Here is a 27,271-nt window from a genome sequence, read left to right on the forward strand (position 1 = left end):
ATGGCCAGGCTGGTCTCGAACTCTTGACCTCAGGTGATCTGCCAGCCTCAGCCTCCCAAAGTTCAGGGATTACAGGCATGAGCCACCATGCCCAGCCTCCATTTCTTTTTTGTAGTCTTTAATAAACAGCTGCTATCATTGCAGACTTGCTATTTAGGCACTTAGGAATTTTTCACTAGAAGGCATGTAAGGAAAGACCATCGGCATTTATAATGAATTTAGCATTCATTCTTTGACTGCATGACTGTCCCTAGAGCTGTAACTTGACTAATGAATTTTTCAGAAACCACTTAGCTAGCAACTGGGCCTAACCAGCCACTTACTCTCATTATTCAGTGCTCTTTTATTCTTGTCTATTTCTCCTCAAACTTGGCTGTAACTTTACTAATGAATTTTTCAGAAGCCACTTAGCTAGCAACTGGGCCTAACCAGCCACTTACTCTCATTATTCAGTGCTCTTTTTTTCTTGTCTATTTCTCCGCAAACTTGGCTATACTCACAAAGTGATAAAAACTTGTATTTCTGCTGGTGCAGTGGCTCACGCCTGTAATCCCAGCACTTTGGGAGGCCAAGGCGGGTGGATCACAAGGTCAGGAGATCGAGACCATCCTGGCTAACACGGTGAAACCCCGTCTCTACTAAAAATACAAAAAATTGGTTGAGCATGGTGGCAGGCACTTGCAGTCCCAGCTACTCGGGAGGCTGAGGCAGGAGAATGGCGTGAACGCAGGAGGTGGAGCTTGCAGTGAGTCGAAATTGCACCACTGCACTCCAGCCTGGGCGACAGAGCAATAATCTATCTCAAAAAACAAAACAAAAAAACTTGTATTTCTTTTCTTTCCTTTTTAGAGACAGGGTCTTCGTCTGTCGCCCAGGCTGCAGTACAGTGACATGATCATGGTTCACTGTAGCCTCAAACTCCTGGGCTTAAGCAATCCTCAGTCTCCCAAGTAGCTGGGACTACAGATGTGTGCCATCATGCCCAGCTAATTTTTTTATTTTTTATCATAGAGATGGGATCTTGCTAGGTTTCTCAGACTAGGCTCAAACTCCTGCCTCAGCCTCCCAAAGTGCTGGGATTACAGGCAGGTATGACCACCTGTGCCCAGCCACTAATTATTTTAAATAATAGCTTTATTAAAATATGATTTACATACCCTTCAATTTATTTATTTATTGAAGTCTGCAATTCAGTAGGTTTTAGAGTATTCCCGGAGCTGTGCATCGATCACCACAGTTACTTTTAGAACCTTTCATTACCCTATAGAGAAATCTGTACCCCTTAGCCACTACCTCCTACTCCCCCTACCTGCCTTGGCCCCCAGCCTTAGGCAACCATTGATTCACTTTTTGTCACTGTAGAATTTCCTAATCTGGACAAATAGAATTGTACAATATGTGATCTTTTGTGGCTTTTTTCCCTCTTAGCATAGTGTTTTCAAAGTTCCTTTATGTCATAGTGTGTATCAATATTTCATTCCTTCTATGACTGAATAATATTCCGTGCTAGAGACACACTGCATTTTGTTTATCTGTTCATCAGTTGGTGGACATTTGGGTTGTTTCCGTGTATTGGCCATTATGAATAATGGTGCTGTGAAGATTGCTGTACAAGTTTTTGTGCGGACATATATTTTTATTTCTCTGGGATATATGCCTAGGAGTGAAATTGTGATACTATATGATGACTGTATATTTAGCCTTTTGAGAAACTGACAGTTTGTTTTCTAAAGTGGCTACACCAGTTGGGTGCAATGGCTCACACCCGTAGTCCCAGCTACTCAGGAGGCTCAGCTGGGAGGATGACTTGAGCCCACAAGTTCAAGATCAGCCTGGGCAAGATAGTGAGACCCTGTCTTGATTTTTTTTAAAAAATCCAATTAAAATGACACAAAAAGAAATACCCAAAGTGGTTACACGATTTTATATTCCCACCAGTAATGTATGTGAGTTCCAATTCCTCCACATCTTCACTGACATTTTTGTTTTTTTCTAGACAGGGGCTTATTCTGTCTCTCTGGCTGCAGCACAGTTATACCATCACAGTTCACTGCAACCTTGATCTCCCAGGCACAAGTGATTTTCTCATCTCAGCCTCCTGAGTAGCTGAAAATTACAGGTGCATGCCACCATGCCTGGCTAATTTTTTTTTTTTTTTTTGAGACAGTCTCGCTCTGTCGCCCAGGCTGGAGTGCAGTGGCCGGATCTCAGCTCACTGCAAGCTCTGCCTCCTGGGTTTATGCCATTCTCCTGCCTCAGCCTCCCGAGTAGCTGGGACTACAGGCGTCCGCCACCTCGCCCGGCTAGTTTTTTGTATTTTTTAGTAGAGACAGGGTTTCACCGTGTTAGCCAGGATGGTCTCGATCTCCTGACCTCGTGATCCGCCCGTCTCGGCCTCCCAAAGTGCTGGGATTACAGGCTTGAGCCACCGCGCCCGGCCATCTGGCTAATTTTTATATTTTTTTGTAGTGATGGGGTTTTACCATGTTGCTCAGGCTGGTCTCTTACTCCTGGCCTCGAGTGATCTGCCCACCTCAGCCTCCCAAAGTTCTGGAATTACAGGCTGAGCTACCATGCCCAGCCTTCACCAACATTTGTTATTATCTGTTTTTTTTTTTTTCTTTATATCTTAAAGCCATATAAGAACAAGTGTCTTCAATTATACTGAACAAAAAATATAAACCCAGGGCACTGGGAGTCTGAGACAGAAAGATCTCTTGATGCCAGGAGGTTTTTGTTTGTTTGTTTGTTTGTTTGTTTTGAGACAGAGTCTCGCTTTGTCACCCAAGGTAGAGTGCATGCAGTGGCACGATCTTGGCTCACTGCAACCTCCACCTCCCAGGTTCAAGTGATTCTCCTGCCTCAGCCTCCTGAGTACCTGGGATTACAGGCACATGCCACTACTGCCTGGCCAATTTTTGTATTTTTAGTAGAGATGGGGTTTCGCCATGTTGGCCAGGCTGATCTTGAACTCCTGACCTCAGGTGATTTGCCTGCCTTGGCCTCCCAAAGTGCTGGGGCATGTGCCACTGCACCTGGCCTGATGCCAGGAGTTTTAGACTAGCCTGGGCAACCTAGCAAGACCTTGTCTCTATAGAATATTTAAAAATTAGCCAGATGTGGTGGTGGCTGCCTATAGTCTCTCTCTCTCTTTTTTTTTTTTTTTTGTCACTTTTTGAGACATCGTCTGGCTCTGTCACCCAGGCTGGAGTGCAGCGGTGCCCATTATGGAACAGTGCATTATGGAGTGCAGTGGTGAGCCATTATGGCTCACTGAAGCCTGAAACTCCTGGGATCAAGTGATCAACCCTCCTACCTCATTCTACCAAGTAGTGGGGACCACAGGTGCGTGCCACCCAGGTCTTGCTGTGTTGTCCAAGCTGGTCTTGAGCTCCTGGCCTCAAGCGATCCTCTCACCTTGGCCTCCCAAAGTGCAAGGATTACACGTATGAGCCACCATGCCTGGCCCCTACCCTGCCTATTGAGAACCAGAAGAAGGATCCAAATTCTCCTTAGCTCAACTCGGGCCATTTCCCAATTGCTTCATCAGCAAGGAGCTGGTTATTGGGCTGTCAGGCCTCCCAAGACACACAGAAATGAGGTGAGGGAGTTTTCCTGCTGCTCCACTCTGTGAGGAGTTGGAGGATGATGTTTACTCATTTGCAGAGAGAGATGCCTTGTAGGCACCTTAGGATGGAGGGGACTCTGATTCCAATGTCCTTTTTTTCTTTAGAAGCAGGACCTTGCTCTGTCACTCAGGATGGAGTTCAGTTGTCCTATCATGGCTCATTGTAGCCTCAAACTCCCAGGCTGAAGTGATCCTCCCACCTCATCCTTCCCAGTAGCTGGGACTACAGGTAAGCACCATGACACTTGGGGAATTTTGGGGTTTTTTGTAGAGATGAGGCCTCACTATGTTGTCAGGGCTGGCCTTGAACTCCTGGACTCAAGGGATTTTCCTATCTTGGCCTCCTAAAGTATTGGTAATACAGGCATGAGCCATTGTGCCCACTATCTCTGGTTCTTAACCTTCTGCCTCCCTTTTCCACATTTAAGGAACACTTGTAATTACATGGGCTCACCCAGATACTGCCAGATAATCTTGTTTTAAGGTCAGCTGATTAGCAACATTAATTCCATCTGCACTTTTAATTCCCCTTCCTATGTATTTGTGCAGTGTAACATAGGACATGAGCTATTGCTGGGGGGTGGGGGGGTGTTGTTACCTTGGCCACCACAGTGACTATTTTGTGCCAGGTACTGAGCTAAGCACTGGTGAATTAAACATGAATAACACACACTCCCTAATCTCCATTCATTTATGGGAGGAGCACCTCACCTCCCATGCTCCTGAGAATCTGGGGAGTCAAGGAAGGCTTCCAGGAGGAGATGATGCCAAAGCAGAGAAGTGACAGAGGAGCTGAAGCTACCCAGGAAGAGAGTAGAGGTTTAAGGGGAAGTGTATTCTAAGCAGAGGGCATCACCCACTTCAGAGGCTCCCAGAGGAGTGAGAGTGGGCATTCGGGGGCAGATGAGGCTCAGTTGGACTCCACAGCAGGTAAAATGGAGAAGGGCAAGAACAGTGAGTCTGCCTTGGAATGCAGGGCAGAGCAGGGGCTGTTAAGGAGTTTGGGCTTAATCCCCGAGGCAAGGAGAAGTGATGTAAATGGGGGAAGAGTAACATGATGAGATTCATGGATTAGAGATATGGTCCAGGCTGCTGTGTAGAGAAGGCGTCAGGGAAAGCAGATGGCTCAGTGGGTGTACTGGAGACCTGAAGCAGGGGAAACACTGAGTTTAGGGAGAGTTTTTTAAAATATAAGAAGTTTGATTAGTTTAAATGATGGTGGGAAGGAGCTAAAAGCGGGGGATAGGTTAATGATACGGGGAAGTGGGAGGAAGAACTGATAAGTGAGGTTCCAGAGAAGGCAGAAGAAGAGGAGATTCCCATAGGGGGATTAGCACTTTCTTTTCTTTTCTTTTTCTAAGACAGGATCTCACTATTGCCCAGGAGTGCAATGGCATGATCTTGGCTCACTGTAGCCTAGACTTCCCAGGCTCAAGGGGTCCTCCCACTCCAGGCTCCAAGTAGCTGGAACTACAGGTGTACACCACGACCACACCTGGCTAATTTTTTTCTTTTTTTGGTAGACACAGAGTCTCACTATGTTGCACAGGCAGGTCTCCAACTCCTGGCCTCAAGCGATCCTCCTGCCTAGGCTTCCCAAATTGCCGGGATTACAAGCTTGAGCCACCATGCCTGGCCTCTGCTAGTTCTGTATTTACTTTGTGTTTACTTTGTGCTAGAGTGTCCCTCATTATGCTGATCCTCTGTTAAAATTAATACCTTTTTTTTTTTTTTTTTTGAGATGGAGTTTTGCTCTTGTTGCCCAGGCTGGAGTGCGATGGCACAATCTCAGCTCACTGCAACCTCCGCCTCTGAGGTTCAAGCAATTCTCCTGCCTCAGCCTCCCAAGTAGCTGGAATCACAGGCATGCTCCACCACACCCAGCTAATTTTATATTTTTAGTAGAGATGGGGTTTCTCCATGTTGGTCAAGTCTCTAACTCCTGACCTCAGGTGATCTGCCTGCCTCGGCCTCCCAAAGTCATGGGATTATAGGCGTGAGCCACTGCGCCCAGCCAAAATTTAATACTTTTTATATTAAATTTACATATATATTTTTTTCTTTTATTTTTTGATACCGGATTTTACTCTGTCGCCCAGGCTGGAGTGCAGTGGCACAATCTCTGCTCACTTCAACCTTCACTTGTCAGGCTAAAGCAATTCTTCTGCCTCAGCCTCCCAAGTAGCTGGGATTACAGGTATGTACCACCACACCCGCCTAATTTTTGTGTTTTTTGTAGAGACGGGGTTTCGTCCTGTTTCCCAGTTTGGTCTCAAACTCCTAAGCTCAAAGCGATCCACCTGCCTTGGCCTCCCAAAGTGCTAGGATTATAGGTTTGAGCCACCGTGCCCATTCTAGTTTAAACTTTTGAGTAGTTTATGTCTCCTGATTGGACTCCTACAAATACAGAATTAATGCTAGGAAGGATACCAGGAGATAGACACACACAGACGGGATTTGGGCATGGGTTTGGTTATCCCAGGAGCCGTGCTGAGCTCCTTGGCCAGTGGGACATGGGATACTGGTGATTTCCAGGAACTGACCTCACAATGACTCAAGCTACCACTTACTGTTGATTGTGATGAAATGCCAGCTGAGGCATATGCCGTGTGAGCTTAGGGGTGCTACATTTGACCATGATGGCAGTAAAGATGACTCTGAAGAATGGCATGGGATGGATCCCTTTGAATGCACTCAAGCAGGGGTCTCCAACCACAGGGCCACAGAGCCAGAGGTGAGCAGCAGGCGAGTGAGGGGAGACTTCATCTGTATTTATAGCCCCTCCCATCACTCACATGACCACCTGAGCTCCATGGCCTGTCAGATCAGCAGGAGCATTAGATTCTCATAGAAGCACGAACCCTGTTGTGAACTGTGCATGTGAGGGATCTAGGTTGCACGCTTTTTATGAGAATCTAATGGCTGATGATCTGTCACTGTCTCCCGTCACCCCACTTGGACAGCCTTGATGCAGGAAAACAAGCTCAGAGATGCCACTGATTCTATGTTATAGTGAGTTGTATAATTATTTCATTATATATTACAATTAATAATAATAGAAATAATGTGCACAATATATGTAATACACTTGAATCATCCTGAAATCATTCCCTCCACCCCCAGTCTATGTAAAAATTGTCTTCCACAAATTCACTCTGTTTTTTTGGTGGAGACAGGGTCTTAATATGTTGCCCAGGCTGATCTCAAACTGCTTGACTCAAGTAATATACCCCTCTCAGCCTCCTAGAATGCTGAGATTATAGGCATAAGCCACCATGCTCAACCAAGACTGAGTTTCTTAAACCAAATAAAGATTAAGTGAGATTACTTGAGACCAGGAGGTTGAGACTGCATTGAGCCCTGATTGTACCACTGCACTCCAGCCTAGGTGACAGAATGAGACTCTGTCTCAAAAAATAAAATAAAATAAAGTACAATAAAATATAAATTAACCCTTTATAACATTCCTAGTAACTTTTCCTCCTAAGTGTTCCCCACAAGCCTTTGAATTTTGTTAAATTTTCACATACCATTTAAAACATTTAAGAACTTATGTCTGTCTGTGTCATCCCTCTTTTTCAAAACAATGTCTTTTTGTCACTTCCAGCTGGATCTACCATGAAAGACTTCAGAATCCAGGAAGAGAGACTGACTGCAACATGTTATTCAGATACAAAAAGACTTGGACTATGACTCAGAAATGATCAAATAATAGTGCATGCATCAAGTGCAATGGGAAGCTCTTCTGGAGGGTGACAGAAGCTTCCAGTTAAGGTGATATTGAAGCCGGGTCCTGAAAGATGAGGAAGACTTGTATGAGAGTGGGGAGGGAAGGGGGAGGTGGAGGGATGGGGAATGGGCTGGGCTGGGATGGGATGGAGGGAGCTGCCCAGGCAGGGAAACCAGCACTGTAAAGACCTGGACAATGAAGATGGCACATTTTGTTCAGGGAATGGTGAATTAAGTGTGGTGGAATGCTTTGGAGAGACAGTAATTTGCTTGTATGGAATTTTGCTAAGAGAACTCATTACAATTTTTTTTTTTTTTTTTTTTTTTGAGACAGAGTCTCACTCTGTCGCCCAGGCTGGAGTGCAGTGGCCGGATCTCAGCTCACTGCAAGCTCTGCCTCCTGGGTTTACGCCATTCTCCTGCCTCAGCCTCCCGAGTAGCTGGGACTACAGGTGCCCGCCACCTCGCCCGGCTAGTTTTTTGTGTTTTTTAGTAGAGACGGGGTTTCACCGTGTTAGCCAGGATGGTCTTGATCTCCTGACCTCATGATCCGCCCGTCTCGGCCTCCCAAAGTGCTGGGATTACAGGCTTGAGCCACCGCGCCCGGCCCTCATTACAATTTCTAATCTGTTGATGTTATCATGCATCACTGTCCTTGCCAGATAGTTTGGAATAGGTATAATGATCACACTAACACCAAGCATAGTATTTCATTAGTTCTCATAAAATCACAGGTAGGTGCCACAGTTATCCCCATTTTATGAATGAAGTCATGAAGACTTAGGGATAATGAGTGATTTGCCCAAGCTCACCTGGATATTAAGACTGAGTCAAATGTCAGGTCTGATCTGACTTTAATGCTTGCTTTGTTCATGAGCACCACGTGTTGCCTCTCCTATGCAGTTAAGCAGGTAGACAGGTGAAAGAAAAGCCCGTGTTTGTCTCTCCTCACACACTTCTGACTGAATGTGTGTGTGGAGTTTCTACACCAAATTCTCCAATGCTCTGGATATTAACTGGATATCCCACAATTTTATTCTGACACTACCTGGAGTTGGCACAGACCCCACAGATGAGGGGCTCAGTCCCACGAGACCACCCTCATTTCAGATGCCAATGGCAAGTCCTAGGTTGTCACCTGTACTTTTGACCAATCTGTTACAAATCAGGGGTTCCCATGATCGCCTTCTTGGGTTTAGTAATTTGCTAGAACAGTTTACAGAACTCAGCAAAACAGTTTATTTTTTTTCTGAGAGACAGGGTCTCATTTTATTGCCCAGGCAGGTGTGCAGTGGTGCAGTCATAGCTCACTGCAGCCTCAACTGCCTGGGCTCAAGTGGTCCTCCCACCTCAGCCTCCCTATTAGCTGAGACTACACGGCTGCACCACTACATCTGGCTAATTAATTTCTTTTATTTTTCGTAGAAATGGGGTCTTGTTGTGTTGCCCAGTCTGGCCACAAATTCCTGGGCTCAAGCGATCCTCCCACCTCAGCCTCTTAATGTGCTGGGATTACAGATGTGAGCCACCACATTGGGCCAGTTCATTTCCTGTTACTGGTTCATTGTAAAGGATACATCTCAGAAACAGCCAGTGAAAGAGATGTACATGCTGGATGTGGTGGCTCATGCCTGTAATCCCAGCACTTTGGGAGGCTGAGGTGGGAAGATCACTTAACCTCAGGAGTTTGAGACCAGCCTGGGCAACATGATGAAAACCTGTCTCTACAAAAAAAAAAAAAAAAAAAAAAAAAGCCAGGTGTGGTGTTGTGCACCTGTAGTTCCAGCTACTAGGGAAGCTGAGGTGAGAGGATGCCTTGAGCTGGGGACTGGGGAGGCTTAGGTTGTAGTGAGCTGAGATTGTGCCACTGCACTCTAGCCTGGACAAAAGAGCCAGACTCTCTCAAAAAAAAAGAAAAGAAAGATGTCCAGGGCAAGGTAAGTTTGAAGGGGCACAGAGCTCCCATGCACTCTGTTGAGCATACTACCCTCCCAGCATTTCCTGTGTTCAGCAACCCTGGAAGCTCTGCAAACCCTGTTGTTCAGGGTGTTTATGGAGGCTTTATTATGCAAGCACGATTGATAAAATCCTTGGCCATTGGTGATTAAGTCGATCTCCAGCCCCACTTGCCTCCTGGAGTTAAGCAGGTGAGGCTGAAAGTTCCAAGCCTCTAATCATCTGGTTGCTTCCTCTGGCAGTCAGCCTTCCTCCTGAAGAAATCTAGGAGCTTGCAGCCACCCGTTCATCTCAACAACATCCCCAAATGCGTTCTTATCATGCTGGAGATCCCAGAGTTCTTAGAGGCTCTTGTGTTAGAAACCTGGGACCAAGACCAAATATTAAAACAAAAGATGCTCCTATCACCTCTATCACTGAGGTCTTTATAAAAGCTTTAGAAGTTCTGTACCAGGAACCAGGTACAGAGACCAAATATATTTTTCTTTTCTTTTTTTGAGACAGAATCTCCCCGTGTCATCCAGGCTGGAGTGCAGTGATGTGATCATAGCTCACTATAGCTTTGACCTCCTGAGCTCAAGTGATCCTCCCACCTCAGCCTCCCAAGTAGCTGGGACTACACCTGCATGTCACCCATGCCCAGCTCATTTTTGTAGAGATGAAATTTAGTTATGTCGCCCAGGCTGATCTGAAACTCCTGGGCTAAAGTGATCGTCTCACCTCAGCTTCTTAAGTAGCTGGGACTACAGGCACACACCACATCCAGCTAACATTTGTTTTCATTTTTTTCTAGAAGTGGGGTCCCACTATGTTGTTCACGCTAGTTTCAAACTTTGGGCCTCAGGTGTTCCTCCTGCCTTGACCTCCCAGAGTGTTGGTATTATGGGTGAGAGCCACCATGCCCAGCAATCACAAGGGTCTTTATAAAAGAAAGAGGGGCTGGGCGCGGTGGCTCAAGCCTGTAATCCCAGCACTTTGGGAGGCCAAGACGGGCGGATCACGAGGTCAGGAGATCGAGACCATCCTGGCTAACACAGTGAAACCCCGTCTCTACTAAAAAATACAAAAAACTAGCCGGGCGAGGTGGCGGGCGCCTGTAGCCAGCTACTCAGGAGGCTGAGGCAGGAGAATGGCGTAAATCCGGGAGGCGGAACTTGCAGTGAGCTGAGATCCGGCCACTGCACTCCAGCCTAGGAGACAGAGCGAGACTCCGTCTCAAAAAAAAAAAAAAAAAAAAAGGGTAGGAGAGTCAGAATTGGAGCAGGAGATGTGGTGATGGAAGCCGAGGTCAGAGAGGGAGATTTGAAGATGCTTCACTTCTGGCTTTGAAGATGGAGTCAGGGGCCATGATCCAAGGAATGGGGATGGCTTCTAGAAGCTGGAAAAGCCAAGGGTACACTTTAGAGCCTTCAAAAGGAATGTAGCCCTGCTGACACCTTGACTTTAGCCTTAAAAAACCTAGTTTGGGCTTCTGGCCCCCAGAATTGTAAGATGGTAGATTTGTAGTGTTTTAAGCCACTAAATTTAGGAAACTGCAAACTATGTTGCAGCAGCAAGAAGAAATGAACATGAAACCAGGCATGGTGGCTCATGCTGGCAATCGCAGCACTTTAGGAATTTTAGGCAGGAAGATCACTTGAGACCAGGAATTCAAGACCAGCCTGTGCAACATAGTGAGACCTTGTGTCTACAAAAAATTTTAAAAATGGCCAGGCATGGTGGCTTATGCCTGTAATCCCAGCACTTTGGAAGGCCGAGGCGGGTGGATCACCTGAGGTCAGGTGTTTGAGACCAGCCTGGCCAGCATTGTGAAACGCCATCTCTACTAAAAATACAAAACTTAGCTGGGCGTGGTGGCACGTGCCTGTAATCCCAGCTACTTGAGAGGCTGAGGCAGGAGGATTACTTGAATCTGGGAGGTGGAGGTTGCAGTGAGCTGGGATTGCACCATTGTACTTCAGCCTGGGCAAGAAGAGTGAAACTTCGTCTCAAAATAAAATAAAATAAAATTCTAAAAAAATTAATTAGGCATGATGGCATGAACCTGTCTGTAGTCCCAGCTACTAGGGAGGCTGAGGTGGGAGGAGCGCTTGAGCCTGGGAATTTGGGGTGGCAGTGAGCTGTGACTGTGCTACTGCACTCCAGCCTTGGTGACAGAGTGAGATCTTGTCAAAAAAAAAAAAAAGAGGAAGGAAGAGAGGTGGGGGGAGGGAGGGAGGTGGGGGGAGGGAGGGAGGTGGGGGGAGGGAGGGAGGTGGGGGGAATGAAGGGAAGGAAAGAAAGAAGGAAGGAAGAAATTAGCATGGTGGGCATGAGGACAGATGGCAATGTTAAATAAAATGGTCAGGGGTGGCCTCCTAAGTGAAAATTAAGCCAAGACTTGAAGGAGGGGAAGGAGCTGGCCGAGGTGCTGAGGGAAGAGGATTGTAGGCAGAAACAACGGAATAAAGTGTCTGAGGCTCTGGAAGGAGGTCAGTGGAGCAGAAGGAGAGAGGGAGAGAATTAGGGCAGGAGGCCAGGGAGTTGCTGGGCTAGGATCAGCACAGATCGTGTAAGCCCTGGGAGGTTATTGCTGGGGCTTTGGCTTTTACTCTGACTGAGATGGGAACTGCGGGAGGGTTCTGAGCAGAGAGGCGACATGGTCTCTCTCCCGATTTAAAAGCATTCTCTGGCTGCTGAGTTGAGAAAGACTGTGGGAAGATTTGGGTAAAAGCATGGGGGCCAAACTGCGGCAACATCCAGGTGGGAGATGATAGTGGTCCTGACCAGGGTCATAGTGGTGGTGAGAGATGGTCAGAAGAGAGAAGCAGGGGAGGAGGCCAGGGAGTTGCTGGGTGGGGATCTTCAATACGTGTTGAAGGCACAACAGGATTTCCTGACAGATTGGATGTGGAGTGTGAGAGAAGGCAGGGGTCAAAGTTGAGATAGATTCTTACTGAATTATTAAGTAATTTTAAAAAACACTACTGCCTTTCTCAATCCCATCAAGTATGGGATGCTAGATTAAAGAAATATCTTCAGGCTCAGTACAGTGGCTGATGCCTGTAGTCACAGCTGTTTGGGAAGCAGAGATGGGAGTATCTTTTAAGGGCAGGAATTCAAGACCAGCCTGGGCAACATAGCAAGACCTCCTCTCTACAGAAATATTTTTCTTTTTCTTTCTTTTTTTTTTTTTTGAGACGGAGTTTCGCTCATTTTGCCCAGTCTGGAGTGAAGCGGCATGGTCTCAGCTCACTACAACCTCTGCCTCCTGAGTTCAAGCGATACTCCCGGGTTCAAGCGATTCTCCTGCTGCCTCAGCCTTCCTGGGTAGCTGGGATTACAGGCATGCACTACCACGCCTGGCTAATTTGGTATTTTTAGTAGAGATGGGGGTTTCTGTATGTTGGTCAGGCTGGTCTCGAACTGCGGACCTCAGGTGATCTGCCCACCTCGGCCTCCCAAAGTGCTAGGATTACAGGCGTGAGCCACCATGCCTGGCCAAAAATATTTTTCAATATTTAATAAAATAAAATAAATGTAGCTAGGTATGGTGATGTGTACTTATAGTCCCAGCTACTCAGGAGGCTGAGGTGGGCAGATCTCTTGAGGTGTCAGGAGTTTGAGGCCAGCTTGGGCAACATAGCAAGACCCCTCACTCTACAAAAAATTTTTAAAATAGCTAGGTATGGTGGCACTCAACTGTAGTACCAGCTACTGGGGAGCTGAGGCAGGAAGATGGCTTGAGCCCAGGAGGTCGAGGCTGCAGTGAGCTGTAAGTGCACAACTGCATTCCAGTCTGGGTTACAGAGCAGGAGCTGTCTCACAACACAAATAGAAATACAAATAAAATAATAAAATCTCAAGTCAGAGCCTTTTGGCTCTCCAGCCCTTGTAACCCTGGAGCCATGCAGTGGGGCTTGTGTCACTGGGAATGAGGAGACCCCTGCCCAGTGTTGTTGCCTGACTAATCAGTGTTTTAAAAAATATATTAATCGGGTTGGACATGGTGGCTCATGCCTGTAATCTCAGCACTTTGGGAGAGCCAGGCAGGTGGATCACCTGAGGTCAGGAGTTCGAGACCAGCCTGGCCAACATGATGAAACCCTGTCTCTACTAAAAAAAATACAAAAATTAGCCAGGCATGGTGGTGGGCACCTGTAATCCCAGCTACTCGGGAGGCTGAGGCAGGAGAATTGCTTGAACCTGGGGAATGGAGGTTACGGTGAGCTGAAATCACGCTACTTCACTCCAGCCTGGACGAAAGAATGAGACTCCGTCTCAAAAAACAAACAAAAAAAGTATTATATCAACATGTAATGGTTTTATGATTAATATGTAATAAATGATAAATTTATTTATTTTTTTTTTTTGAGACAGAGTCTCGCTCTGTCAGAAGGCTGGAATGTAGTGGTGCGATCTCAGCTCACTACAACCTCCGCCTCCTGAGTTGAAGCAATTCTTTTGCCTCAGCCTCCCGAGTAGCTGGGATTACAGGTGTGTGCCACCATGCCCAGCTAATTTTTGTATTTTTAGTAGAGGTGGGGTTTCGCCATGTTGGCCACGATGGTCTTGATCTCTTGACCTTGTGATCCGCCCACCTCAGCCTCCCAAAGTGCTAGGGTTACAGGAGTGAGCCACTGCGCCCCGCCAAATATTTTAAAAATTTTGTCTTGTATTACTTCTATCAACAGGTAATGGTTCTATTATTAATATGTAATGAATAATATTTTTAAATTTTTGTCTTTTCTAATTTTAACATAATTATTTATATAAAGAAAAAGTCTTAGAGATCTTCAACAAAGTTAAAACATGTAGAGGGATGCTAGACCCGGAAAGATTAAGAACTTCTAGTTAGAAATATTCAGAGTAAGCCACATACAACTTGCTACTTGATCTATTTTCTTTCTTTCTTTTTTGTTTTGGGAGATGGGGTCTCAGTCTGTCACCCAGGCTGGAGTACAGTGGTGCAATCACAGCTCACTGCAGCCTTGAACTCCTGGGCTAAGGCTCCTCCTGCCTCAGCCTCCTGAGTAGCTGGGACTGTAGGTATACATGATGATACCTGGCTAATTTTTAAATTGTTTTGTAGACATGGGGTCTCACTTTGTTGGCCAGGCTGGTGTCAAACTCCTGGCCTCGAGTGATCCTTCTATCCTAGAGGTATGAGCCACCACAACAAGCACTTGTTCAAATTTCTAAAAAAATTAAAAATTTCTAAAGTAAGGCTGTGGGATGATGGCAGAAAGATCAAAGCAGAAGAACAGAAGAATAAGTTCAAATGACTTATTCACACATACTATTTTGATAGTAAGAATAACTTTTAGTAGATACATTTCTTCATTTCTTACAAACAAAAGGCAAATAAACAATGTTGTCCAGAAACTTCAACACACACTGTACAATATTTCCACTTTGCTGACATCAGTTGTGGAAATTCTTCATGGTTTACTTAACTATCACTATCAGTAATTTGCTTCTCTGATCATTTTTATCAACTTCTTCATCTGTTAATTTCTCTCCAAGGTATGTCATATCATGACATACTGCTGCTGCATGAACATGGCCAGTGTCATTTTATTAAACATGTAGAATGCTTCCCTAATTTCTTTTTTTTACCCTCTGTCTCTGTGTTTTGCATTTTTCTTACCTTTATTGTCAGAAACTCCAGAAAGTCAATCATACTAATTTATCACCATTTGCTTCATTAATTTATACTTTGCTTATATGAAATTTTGCCCAACAGACCTCACTACAATTTCTAACCAATTTTTTGTTTTTTTGTTTTGTTTTGTTTCTGAGACAGGATCTTGCTCCATTGTCCAGGCTGGAGTGTAGTGGTGCCATCACAGCTGACCGTAACCTCAACCTCGCAGGCTCAAGTGATCCTCCCACCTCAGCCTCCCAAGTGGCTGAGACTATAGATGCTTGCTACTATGCCCAACTAATATTTGGACTTTTCCTGTATGTGGGCCTTGAGGGGCCGACTTGTGAACATTTTGGGACTGTATAGGCCTCCCAAAGGCAGGAGCTGGGACTAAAGAGGCTGTTGTACGGCAGGAGCTGGGCCTGTACAGGTCGCCAGGAGACAGAAGGTGGGTCTCAAAAGGCCACTGTAGGCCGGGCGCGGTGGCTCAAGCCTGTAATCCCAGCACTTTGGGAGGCCGAGACGGGCGGATCACGAGGTCAGGAGATCGAGACCATCCTGGCTAACATGGTGAAACCCCGTCTCTACTAAAAAATACAAAAAACTAGCCGGGTGACATGGCAGGCGCCTGTAGTCCCAGCTGCTTGGGAGGCTGAGGCAGGAGAATGGCGTAAACCCAGGAGGCGGAGCTTGCAGTGAGCTGAGACCCGGCCACTGCACTCCAGCCTGGGCGGCAGAGCGAGACTCCGTCTCAAAAAAAAAAAAAAAAAAAAAAAAGGCCACTGTAAAACAGGAGCTGAGTCTTGGAAGGTGGCTGGGAGGCAAAAGAAACTAATCCTCTCTGTATACTGAGGGATGACTGTATATGTTTTTACAATTATGCTGTAGGACACATATTGTTCCATAGCCTTGAAAATGATACTTTTAATGAAAATTATTTTTAATTGAGTGGAATAATAATAATAATAAAAGTAGCAGCTGGACAGGTGTGGTGGCTCACACCGGTAATCACAACACTTTGGGAGGCTGAGGTAGGAGGATGGCTTGAGGCCAAGAGTTTCAGACAGGATTTGGAAACCAAAGGAGTCACCATCCCTACAGAAAAATACATGAATTAGCCTCGTGTGGTGGCATGTTCCCACAGCTACTTGGGAAGCTGCTGTGGGAGGATCACTTGAGCCCAGGGAGGTTGAGACTGCAGTGAGTCATGATCAGGCCTCTGCACTCCTGCCTGGGTGACAGAGTGAGACCCTGTCTCAAAACAACAAAAAAGTAGCAGCTAACATGAACTGACCTTTTACCAGGTACCTATAAATACCATAATATAATTTCTTATAACTGTTTCTTATTTCACTTAACCACTTTGTCTTCGATTACTCCCAGAATTTCACCGTGTTTATGCAGATGACCTTTTGTTTAGATTGAATTGTCTCCCAAGGTATTTCCAGAAGTGAGATTACTGTGAGTCATGGTGAATGGACATTCTCATTGCACTTGATGTAAATTGACAAGGTTTTGGATGCCTCCTGGCTATAATTCCAGCACTTTGGGAGGCTAAGGCAGGAGAATTGCTTGAGGCCAAGAGTTGGAGGAGGCAGTAAGGTGAGACCCTGTCTCTATTATTTTAAAAAATTGCCAAGCTTTACCCTGGAAGGCTTATGTACAATTTAAACACCCCTCATAGTATAAGAAGGAGTCCATTTCACTGCACCTTTGCCAGCACAGGGTATTATAATTTAATAAGTTATTTTTTGTTTGATTATTTTAAATAGATAAAAGACCTCATATTACTTTGTCACATTTCAACATCTTTCCTTAGCTTATTAGCTCTATTTCTTTTCTGTCTGTAAATGGTTATTGTGGTGGTGGTTTTGTTTGAGGCAGGGTCTTGCTCTGTCCCCCAGGCTTGACTGTAGTGGCATAATCATGACTCACTGCAGCCTTAACCTCCCAGGATCAAACTATCCTTTTGCTTCAGCTTCCTGAGGAGCTGGGACTACAAGTGTGCACCACCACTCCCAGCTAATTTTATTCTTTTTTAGGATAGAGACAGGGTCTCACTGTGTTGTCCAGGCCAGCCTCTAGCTTCTGGCCTCAAGCAGTCCTCCTGTGTTGGCTTCTTAAATTGCTGGAATTTCAGGCATGAGCCACCATGCCTGACCAGGGCTAGTCCTACATTCTTTAGAGTTCTCTTTACTTTGTGCTAGCCAGTCTCTCATTATGTTGTTCCCCTGTTATAATGAATAATTCTCTGTATTAAATTTTACCACTTTAAATTTTTGAGTGGTTTATGTCTCCTGATTGGACTCTGATACGCTAAGAAGGGTCCCTGGAGATAGACTCACACAGATGGGATTTGGACATGGGTTTGGTTATCCAAGGGACTGTACTGAGCTCCTTGCCAGTGGAAAATGGGATGCTGGTGATTTCCAGAAAATGACCTCACAGTGACTCAAGCTACCACTTACTGTTGATTGTGATGAAATGCCAGCTGAGGCACATGCCTTGGGAGCTAAGTGGCTGCTGCACTTGACTGCTATGAAGACTGTTGTGGGAACGGTCCTTTTGGATGTACATCAGCAGGGGTCCCCAACACCTGAGCCATGGAGCTATAAGGAGCCACACAGCAGGAGGTGAGTGGTGTCGAGTAAGGGAAGCTGCATCTGTATTTACAGCCACTCCCCATTGCTCATATTCCCACCTGAGCTCCACCTTCTCTCAGATCAGCAGCAGCATTAGATTCTCATAGGAGCATGCATCCTATGTGAACCGTGCATGCGAGAGATCTGGGTTGCACTGTCCCTGTGAGAATCTAATACCTGATGATCTGTCACTTTCTCCCGTCAAGCTCAGATGGGACCATCTTGCTGCAGGAAAACAAGCTTAACATGCCCACTGATTCTACATTATGGTGAGTTCTGTAATTATTTCATTATATATTACAATGTAATAATGGAAAAAAGTGCCTAATAAATGTAATGTGCTTGAATCTTTTGGCTCAGCTTCTGCCTCCTGGCAGCCTCTCCAGGTCCAGAACTTTCTCCAGTCGGCCTCTACGGGTCAAGCTCATGGCTCACAATGGCCTATTTAGGCCCATACCCTACCTCATGGCAGCCTCCACAGGCCCAGCTCCATCATTACAATGGCCTCTTTAGGCCCAGCTCCTGCCTCCCAGCCCAGAACTCTCCAGGCCCAGAACTTTCTTAAGTCGACCTCACCAGGCCCAGCTACTGCCTCTCATCAGCCTCCCAAGGGGCAGCTTTTGCCTCCCAGCCACCTTCCAAGACTCAGCTCCTGTTTTACAGTGGCCTTTTGAGACCCACCTTCTGTCTCCTGGCGACCTGTACAGGCCCAGCTCCTGCCGTACAACAGCCTCTTTAGTCCCAGCTCCTGCCTCTGGGTGGCCTATACAGTCCCAAAATGTTCACAAGTCGGCCCCTCAAGGCCCAGCTCCTGCCTTCCATCAGCCTCTCCAGGCCCAGCTGCTGCCTCCAGGTGGCCTCTACAGGCCAAACACTTTCTCCTGGCTATGTCTGGAGGCCCAACTCCTGCCTCACAATAACCTCTTTTGACTCAGCTCCTGCCCAGCTCCTGGTGGCCTTTGTAGGCCCAAAACTGCCTCAAGTCAAGTTCTCCAGACCCACCTTCTGCCTCCTAATGGCCTGGACAGGCCCAGCTCCTGTGTGACAATGGCCTCTCCAGGCCCAGCTCTTGCCTCCCAGCGGACTGTCCAGGCCCAGCTTTTGCCTCGCGGAGGTCTTCCCCAAACAAATTTCTGCCTGCCTCCCGGCAGCCTCTACAGGCCCAGGTCCTGCCTCACACTAACCTCATTATGCCCAGCTCATGCCTCATGTCAGCATCCTTAGGCCCAGCTCCTGCGCCCAACAGGCTGTCCAGGCCCTAAACTTCCTCAAGTCCCCTCTTCAGGCATAGCTCCTGCCTAACACTGGCCTCTTTAGGCACAGCTCTTGCTTCTCAGTGGCCTCGCCAGGCCCAGCACCTACATCCCGGTGGCTTCTCCAGACCAAGAATTTTCTCAAGTCTGCCATTCCAGCCCAAACTCCTGCCTCCCATTGGCCTCTACAGGTCCAACCTCTGCCTCACAGCAGACTCTCCAGGCCCAGCATCTGCCTCACAGCAGACTCTCCAGGCCCAGCATCTGCCTCACATCAGACTCTCCAGGCCCAGCATCTGCCTCACCACAGCCCCCCAGGCCAAGCTCCTGCCTTTCCGCAGCCTCTACAGGCCTAGCTCCTGCCTCCCAGTGGCCTCTCTAGGCCAAGCTCATGCCTCACAGTGCCCATTCCGGCCCAGCTTTTGCCTTTTGGCAGCCTCTCTAGGTCCAGAACTTCCACAAGTGAGCCTCTTGAGGCCCAGCTCTTCCTCCCGGCTGGATCTCCAGGCCCACCTCCTGCCTCACAACAACTTCTTTCGGCTCAGCTGCTGCCCGGCTCCTGGAGGTCTTTGTAGGCCCAAAACTTCCTCACATCAAGCTCACCCGCACAAACTTCTGCCTCCTGGTGGCCTGGATAGGCCCAGCTCCTGCGTGACAATGGCCTCTCTAGGCCCAGCTCTTGCTTCACGGAGGTCATCCCCGGCCAAGTTCCTGCCTGCCTCCCAGCAGCCTCAACAGGCCCAGCTCCTGCCTCACACTGGCATCATTAGGCCCAGTTCATGCCTCACAGTAGCCTCTCCAGGCTGATCTCGTCTCACACTGGCCTCTTTAGGCCTAGCTCATGCCTCTTGGCAGCCTCTTCAGGCCCAACTTCTGTGTCCTGGCAGCCTCTCCAGACCCAGCTCCTGCCTCCTGTCAGCCTCTACAGGCCCAGCATCTGCCTCACTGTGGCCCCCCCCAAGCCAAGCCCCTGCCTTTCAGCAGCCTCTACATACCCAGCTCCAGCCACCCAATGGCTCTTCAGGCCAAGCTCATACCTCACGAGAGATTTTCCAGGCCCAACTTTTGTCTCATGGCAACCTTCCCTGGCCAGGTTTCCACCTATTTCCTGGCAGCCTGGTCAGACCCAGGTCCTGCCACACACTGGCCTCTCTACGCCCAGCTCACGCCTCACAGTGGCCTCTCCAGGCCCAGCTCCTGTCCCAGGACATCATCTACAGGTCCAAAACTTCCTCAAGTCGGCCTCTCCAGGCCCAGTTGCTGCCTCCCAGCATCCTCTCCAGGCCTAGCTCTTCCTCCTGGCTGTATTTACAAGCCCACCTCCTGCCTCACAACAACCTTTTATGGCTCAGCTCCTGCCAGCCTTTGTAGGCCCAAAACTTCCTCAAGTCAAGCTCTTTAGGCCCACCTTCTGCCTCGCGGTGGCCTGTACAGACCCAACTCTGGCTTGAGAACAGCCCCTGCAGGCCCCGCTCTTGCCTCTTAGCACCCTCTCCAGGCCCAACTCTTGCCTCATAGTGGCTTCCGTGGACCAAATTTCCACCTGCCTCCCAGCAGCCTCAACAGGCCTAGCTCCTCCCTCACAGAGGCTTGTTTATGCCCAATCGATGCCTCTGGCAACCTATCCAGGCCCAGCTCCTGCCTCATACTGGCCTCTCTAGGTCAAGGTCCTTTCTCATACTGGCCTGTTTAGGCCCAGCTCATTCCTCTCGTCATCTCTCCAGGCCCAGCTTTTGGCTGTTGTTGGCCTCTACCTCACAGTGCACCTTCCAGGCCCACCTCTTGCCTCACTGTGGCCTCCTCCAGCCAGATTCCTGCCTTTTCGCAGCCTCTACAGGCCTAACTGCTGCCTCCCAATGGCCTTTGTAGGCCACGCTCATGCCTCACGGTGGCCTTTCCAGTCCTAGCTTTTGCTTTTTGGCATCCACTCCAGGCCCAGAACTTCCCCCAGTCAGCCTCTCCAGGCCCAGCTTTTCCTCCCAGCAACCTCTGCAGGCCCAAATCGTCCTCAGGTTGGCCTCTTCTGGCCCAGCTCCTGCCTCCTAGTGGCCTCTGAAGACCCAAATCATCCTCCAGTCGGTTTTTCCAGGCCCAGCTCCTGCCTTTTGGTGGCCTCTCCAGGTGCAAAACTTTCTCCTGTCAGGCTGTCCAGGCCCAGCTCATGCCTCTTGGTGGCCTTCCCAGGCCCTGCTTTTGACTTTTGGTGGCCTCTTCAGGCCCAGAACTTGACCTCAAGTCAGCCTCTCCAGGCCCAGCTCCTGCCTTCTGAAGGCCTGTACAGGCCCAACCTCTGCCTCACAGTGGACTCTCCACGCCCAGCTCTTGCCTCACTGTAGCCTCCCTAGTCCAAAACTCCTGCCTTTTGGCAGCTTTGACAAGCCCAGCTTCTGCCTTTCAATGACCTCTTTGGGCCCAGCTCATTCCTTACAACGGCCTTTCCAGGCCCAGTTTTTCCCTTTTGGCGGCCTCTTCAGGCCCAGAACTTCCTCTTTAGGCCCAGTTGCTGCCTCCTGTCGTCCTCTCCAGGCCCAGCTCTTCCTCACGGCTGTGTCTATAGGCCCAACTCCTGCCTCACAACAACGTCTTTGGACTCAGCTACTGCCCAGCTCCTGGTGGCCTTTGTAGGCCCAAAACTTTCTCAAGTCAAGCTCTCCAGACCTATTGTCAGCCTCGTGGCAGCCTGAACAGGCCCAGCTCCTGCCTGACAATGGCCTCTCCAGGCTTTACTACTGCCTCACAGTGGGCTTTCCAGGCCTAGCTCTTGCCTCAATGGTGGCCTTCCCCGGCCATGTTCCTATCTGACTTCCGGCAGCCTCAACTGGCCCAGCTTCTGCCTTGCACTGGCCTCTCTAGGCCCAGCTCCTTTCTCACGGTGGCCTCACCAGGCCCATCTCCTGCCTCAAATCTACCTCCCAAGACCCAGCTCCTGTCTCACGGTAGTCTCTCTTACACCGGCTCCTGCTTCACAATGGCCTCGTCTGGCCCATCTTCTGCCTCACAGTGGCCACTCAAGGCCCATCTTCTGCCTCATGGTGGCCTCTTCTGGTTTTGCTCTTGCCTCACAGTTGCCTCTTCCAGATCCAGCTTTAAGTCTTTGATGGTCAACAGCATCAAGGAGCTTAAAGCTTCCCTGGACTCTCATTTGTTCACTTCACAGCAGAGTGCCTTAGCAAAAGCCGTCTCTTCTTTTAACCTTGAGAGTGGATTTCTGACAAATCAATAGTAAATTCTGCCTGTGTAGTTTCACAGTGATTTCTGTTTTATTTAGTGTCCCATGGTTTTTCTTGTCTACTGGGGATGAGGAGGCAATGGGCCTCTGCTGGGGCCCTTTGTCTTTGCCCTGGACATGGTAGCTTCTCACTTCATGTCTTCTTTTTTTATATTTTTTACAGTTTTCTTTTTTTTTTTTTTTTTTCCTTAGGGTCTTGCTCTGTCACCCAGGCTGGAGTGTAGTCATGTGATTATGGCTCACTGCAGACTTGGCCTCTTGGCCTCAAGTGATCCTCCCAGCTCAGCATTTTGAGTAGCTGAGACTACAGGTTCATTCCAATATGCCTGGCTAATTTGTTATTTTTTCTGAGAGGTTGGTTCTCACTATGTTGCCCAGGCTGGTCCCAAACTTTTAGACACAAGCAATCCTTTTGCCTGGGCCTCCCAAAGTGCTGAGATTACAAGCTTGAGCCATCATGCCTGGCCTGCCATTTGCTTGTCATGAACTATTAAGAATTTACTTTTTGAGTAATATACTATGACTATATACATTTGTAGAGAGAGATTTTAAATTTTTCTTGGATACCAATTTTTTTTTTTTTTTTGAGGCAAGTTACTGCTTTGTCGTTAGGATGGAGTGCAGTGGTATGATCTCGGCTCACCGCAACCTCTGCTTTCTTGGCTTAAGTGATCCTCTCACATCAGCCTCCTGAGTAGCTGGGACACCAGGTATGAGCTGCCATGCCCAGGTAATTTTTATATTTGTTATGGGGGGGGGTCTCATGATCTTTCCCAGACTGGTTTCAAATTCCTGGGCTCAAGCAATCCTTCCACCTCAGCCTCCCACAGTGCTGGGATTACAGGTGGGAGCCATCACATCTGGCCTGCCATTTTCTTCTCAATGATCATTAAGAATTCACTTTATGCCAGGCACGGTGGCTCATGCCTGTAATCCCAGCACTTTGGGAGGATGACATGGGTCTATCACAGGTCAGGAGTTCAAGACCAGCCTGGCCAAGATGGTGAAATCCTGTCACTACTAAAAATAGAAAAATTAACCAGGTGTGGTGTCAGGCGCCTGTAATCCCAGCTACTCAGGAGACTGAGGCAGGAGAATTGCTTGAACCCAGGGGGAATGAGATGGAGGTGAGCTGAGATCGAGCCACTGCACTCCAGCCTGGGCAACACAGTGAGACTCTATCTCAAAAAAAAAAAGAATTGACTGGGTGTGGTGGCTCACGCCACTTTGGGAGGCCAAGGCAGGTGGATCACGAGGTCAGGAGATCGAGACCATCCTGGCTAACATGATGAAACCCCGTCTCTACTAAAAAGCAAAAAATTAGCCGGGTGTGGCAGTGGGCGCCTGTAGTCCCAGCTACTTGGGAGGCTGAGGCAGGAGAATGGCGTGAACCCGGGAGGCAGAGCTTGCAGTGAGCTGAGATCACGCCACTGCACTCCAGCCTGGGCGACTGAGCGAGACTTCGTCTCAAAAAAAAAAAAAAGAATTTACTTTTTGATTATATACTGTATATATTTACTGTATACTGTAAAAAATTATATATGTATGTGTGTATATTCATGTGAATATGTATATATATTCATATGTGAATATACATGTATATTTTCATATGTGAGTATACGTGTATATTTTCATATGTGAATATACGTGTATATTTTCATAGAATACACATACACACACACACACATATATATATTGTGAAAGAGATATTTGAATACCTAGAAATTGATAAGCTTCCTCCAGGTTTTGAAACCACCCTTAGCACAAACACGAAAGAAGTACAAAGTGTCGTTATTAATGACCATGAACCAAGATGACCATGAGTCAATAGTAGTTTGCACCTCAACCACCTTCCAGCAAAGCATCTCAAAGGGCTGGATATATCTGAACATCACATCCTTTCACTTAGATTAGGATGCTTTGTAATTACTACTTCTCTTAAGACCTCAGTGTGACCCTAGTCAACATGAAATCAAACTATTTCTCAAATCGTAGAGATACTGAGTAACAGCTTTGGTCAGGAAATAGGTATTGCAGTTGGTTTGTCATGACAAATTCCTGACCTAGTCAGATGGAATATTGCAGAAATGTGTGTGTGTGTGTGTGTGAACATTCTTACACACAGATGTAGGGCTGGAAGTGGGGGGTTGAATTTGATAAAGCCAGCAGTGGGCAGGCTGCTGGGCGGGGCAGTGTAACTGCAGCTGTGTAACTCTAGAATTAACAAATGCTTGTAAGCCTCAGTTTTCTCTCCTGGAAAATAAAGATTATAATTCCTGCCTTGATAGGTGGGTTAGGTGATTCACTAAATGCAAAATATCTAGTATATAATAGGCACTGAATTAATACTACTTTCTGTAGCTCTTAATCACTGCTTAATTTTAAAAAGTTTAGAATGACTACTGCTTTTGTTAAAATTATTTGTAATTACTATATAAAATCTAAGTCCTATAGAAAAGTACAAAACAGGCCAGGTGCTATAGCTCACACCTGTAATCCCAGCACTTTGTGAAGGCAGGGCAGGAGGATTGCTCAAGGCCAGGAGTATGAGAACTGCATGAGCAACATAGCAAGATCCTATCTCTATAAAAAATTAAAAACCAGTTATGGTAACGTGCACCTGTAGTCCCAGCAACTCGGGAGGCTGAGACAGGTGGATCACTAGAACGCAGGATTTTGAGACTGCAGGCTGGGGCAACAGAGTGAGAACCTGTCAGAAAGAGGGAGGGAGAGAGAGAGACAGAGAGAGAGAAGAGAGAGAAAAGTACAAAGAAGCAAGTAACAAATCATTAAATTTTCAACCACCAAGAAATAACTCAACGTTAGGTGATATGGCCAGGTGCGATAGCTCATGCCTGTAATTTTAGCACTTTGGGAAGCTGAGGCAGGCAGAGCACTTGAATTCAGAAGTTCAAGATCAACCTGGCCAACATGGTGAAACCCATCTCTACTAAAAATACAAAAATTAGCCGGGTGTGGTGATGCCTGTAATCTTAACTACTTAAGAGACTGAGGAATGAGAATGGCTTGAGCCTGGGAGGCAGAGGTTGCAGTGAGTGACCCAAGATCGCACCATTCCACTCTAGCCTGGGCAACAAAGAGAGACTCTGTCTCAAAACAAAAACAAAAGCAAAGGTGATAACGCATACGTCTTTTTGTGCAAATAGATAGCTAGATAAGTAGATAGATTAATGGACTGAAAATAACTTTCACGAGTGCAGTGGCTCACACCTGTAATCCCCAGCATTTTGGGAGGCTGAGGCAGGCAGATCACAAGGTCCAGAGATCGAGACAATTTTGGCCAACATGGTGAAACGCTGTCTCTACTAAAAATACAAAAATACAAAAACTCCAGCCTGGCGACAGAGTGAGACTCCTTCTCAAAAAAAAATAAATTTACGTATTTTATATTGTGTTTTAGTTTATTTATATATATATATATATATATATGTAACTCTTATTTTGCTTGCTACAACAGAAGCTGAAGAAACTAAAGTAAGGTGGGAGAATTTCTGAAATTCAGATAAATGCCTATGTGAAAGTGATATATTTTTATTCAACATTCATTAAAATTATTTTTAAAGTAATAAAAGTATTATGAGTCTTTTCAATCTGCAGTTTCTGTTTTCACCCACAACTGCTGTATTTTTGGATTTGGTGCATGTTTGATAGTTTGTTTAATGTGTTTATACTTGGATGACTTTTTTTTTTTTTTTGACAGAGTCTTGCCCTGTTGCCCAGGCTGGAGTGCAGTGGTGCAATCTCAGCTCACTGCAACCCCTCCCCCTCTCCATCCCTCCCTTCCTTCCTTCCTTCCTTTCCTCCTTCCTTCCTTCTTTCCTTCCTTCTTCCCTTCTTCCTTCCTTCCTTCCTTCCTTTCTTTCCTCCCTCACTCCACCCACCCTCCCTTCCGCCTTCCTCCATTCCTGTGTTTCTTCTTTCTTTCAAGACAGGGCCTTGCTCTATCACCTAGGCTCTAGAACACAGTGGTATCATCATACCTCACGGCAGCCTCAAAATCCTGGGCTCAAAGGATCTTCCTGCCTCAGCCTCCCGAGTAGCTGGGACTACAGGCGTGCATCACCACACCTGGCTAATTTTTGTTACCTGTGTAGAGATGGGGTCTTACTATGTTGCCTAGGATTGTCTCAAACTCCTGGCCTCAAGCTATCCTCCCACCTCAGCCTCTGAAAGCACTGGGATTATAGGCATGAGCCACTGTGCCCAGCCCTGTTTCATTTTTTTAGGTTGTCTAACTCAGGGTCATCCATCGACAACCCAGTGTTAGACTACTGTCTCTAATTTCCGTAATTATTTTCTTCAGTTGCTTTATTGTAGTTCTTTTATCCTCTGATTCACTTTGATGATTATATCAAGCATTTTCTATGTGTTGAATTTTCTTTTTTTTGAGACAGAGTCTCACTCTGTCACCCAGGCTGGAATGCAGTTTTGTAATCTCAGCTCACTGCAACCTCTGCCTCCCAAGTTCAAGTGATTCTCCTGCCTCAGCCTCCTGAAGTAACTGGGATTACAGGTGAATACCACCATGCCTGGCGAATTTTTGTATTTTTAGTAGAGACTGGGGTTTAACCACATTTGCCAGGCTGGTCTCAAACTCCTGACTTCAGATGATTCGCCCACCACAGCCTACCAAGGTGTTGGGATTACAGATTATAGGCATGAGCCACTGTGCCTGGCCGCCACATTTTCTTTATTCTTTTTTCCATTGATGGAAGGAAACATACGTTGATTCCATCTCTTCACTGTTATGAATAGTTGTCTGCAAATTGTTTTTATACTTGCTGTCAAGAGATAGAATCTGGTTTTGGACCCAGTGCAGTGGCTCACGCCTGTAATCCCAGCACTGTGGGAGGCTGAGGTGGGTGGATCATGAGGTCAGGAGATTGAGACCATCCTGGCCAAAATGGTGAAACCCCATCTCTACTAAACATACAAAAGTTAGCTGGCCGTGGTGGCTTATACCTGTAGTCCTAGCTACTCAGGAGGCTGAGGCAGCAGAATCACTTGAACCCGGGTGGTGGAGGTTGCAGTGAGCTGAGATTGGGCCACTGCACTCCAGCCTGGGCAACAGAGCAAGATTCCATCTCAAAAAATATATATATCTAGTTTATCTTCCCTTGAATGTGAATTTAGTCCCCTGCTTCTATACGTAGAATACAGTGGAAGTGTTTCTCGTGGTCTGCCAAA

General features: G+C 47.0%; 2 protein-coding genes and 1 long non-coding RNA gene across 18 annotated transcripts in view; 1 reads left to right on the forward strand and 2 right to left on the reverse strand.

The window, feature by feature from the left end:
- Window positions 1-7,431, forward strand: part of LOC117072934 — a 28,684-nt gene extending 21,253 nt beyond the window's left edge. For 2 of the 4 annotated variants that reach the window (XR_004433017.1, XR_004433016.1), the window contains one exon: window positions 3,734-3,788. This is a non-coding gene — a long non-coding RNA (uncharacterized LOC117072934). Of the gene's footprint in view, window positions 1-1,996; window positions 2,118-3,733; window positions 3,789-7,235 lie in introns of those variants that run through there. The other 2 variants (XR_004433018.1, XR_004433019.1) reach the window with 2 other exon arrangements.
- The window catches only part of RABGEF1 (RAB guanine nucleotide exchange factor 1), a 1,203,668-nt gene that overhangs the window by 660,939 nt on the left and 515,458 nt on the right, over window positions 1-27,271 (reverse strand). The gene's annotated exons all lie outside the window — the stretch shown is intronic.
- Window positions 1-27,271, reverse strand: part of CRCP (CGRP receptor component) — a 344,305-nt gene that overhangs the window by 125,119 nt on the left and 191,915 nt on the right. The window lies entirely within an intron of this gene.

This window comes from Trachypithecus francoisi, unplaced genomic scaffold (assembly GCF_009764315.1).
Source record: "Trachypithecus francoisi isolate TF-2019V2 unplaced genomic scaffold, Tfra_2.0 Lachesis_group4, whole genome shotgun sequence".
Classification (NCBI taxonomy): domain Eukaryota; kingdom Metazoa; phylum Chordata; class Mammalia; order Primates; family Cercopithecidae; genus Trachypithecus; species Trachypithecus francoisi.